Source organism: Etheostoma spectabile, chromosome 19, assembly GCF_008692095.1.
Source record: "Etheostoma spectabile isolate EspeVRDwgs_2016 chromosome 19, UIUC_Espe_1.0, whole genome shotgun sequence".
Lineage (NCBI taxonomy): Eukaryota > Metazoa > Chordata > Actinopteri > Perciformes > Percidae > Etheostoma > Etheostoma spectabile.
Window position 1 is genome coordinate 12,498,000 of NC_045751.1, and position 919 is coordinate 12,498,918.

At 39.2% G+C, this 919-nt stretch overlaps 1 protein-coding gene across 2 annotated transcripts in view; it reads left to right on the forward strand.

Moving 5' to 3' along the window:
* Positions 1 to 919, forward strand: part of klc2 (kinesin light chain 2) — a 14,775-nt gene that overhangs the window by 5,675 nt on the left and 8,181 nt on the right. The gene's annotated exons all lie outside the window — the stretch shown is intronic.

Consider the following 919-nt stretch of genomic DNA (forward strand, 5'->3'; position numbering starts at 1 on the left):
AGGATAAGTGAAAAAGCGCAGCTTGATTTAGTGTGATCCGCTCATCGCTGTTTAATCGGTTGCACGTTTGCCGAGCCAGGATGAACAGGTGAAGCCATATCAAGCCAGGTGTAGATAGCTGGGATAAGTGCACGTTCACGGCTTTCTTACATAGACCACGATATTGATCACAGATTGACTGATGCAGAAATGGAGAAGACGCGTGCAGCGTATGTTTCACCCAATGAGCAGCAGCTTCTAATGGAAAGTAAGGAGGAGGTGAAGCATAGACCATGCAGAAAGGGAAATACGGCTGTTATTAAACTGAGAGAAAAAGCCCAACAGACTGTAGCGGACCGACTGAATGTTTAAGGATGTAAAAAAATCGACTTAGCCTACTAGTCACTCCACATTTGGACAAAGTTGTAGGTTACACTGTTTTAATTGCACAAATCTCTATAAGCTTTGTCTATTTCTAAATATCTTTGTACCATTTAATATTCATACAGAACGGGACAAGAAGTAAGTGACTTCAGTACACACCGTAATTATATATGTTAAACAATATTCATATTTTTTTTAATAGACAAGTGACAGCACCAAAGTAAAAAGATTAAGAAGCATTGTGGTGTTCCCGGTGGGATGAATGTAAACTACACTATACGTATATAGGCCACGTTATTGGTCCAGGGATGTGAGACTCATTGAGAAGGTTATGAAACCAAAGTAAGCTATAATAAAAAAGCATTAGTCCTACATGTTAAGGAGTAACACAAACTATCCTGTTTTTTAGAGAAGGACAAGCAAGAATAGTGACAAAGAATGCATGTTGATAAAAATAAAGCAGAACACATTCAGAAGACAGTGGAATAACACGTTTATTTAGGATCAGAGCGGCAGCTGGTTTAACGCATGAGACTCCAGGATTAATCTTAGCCTG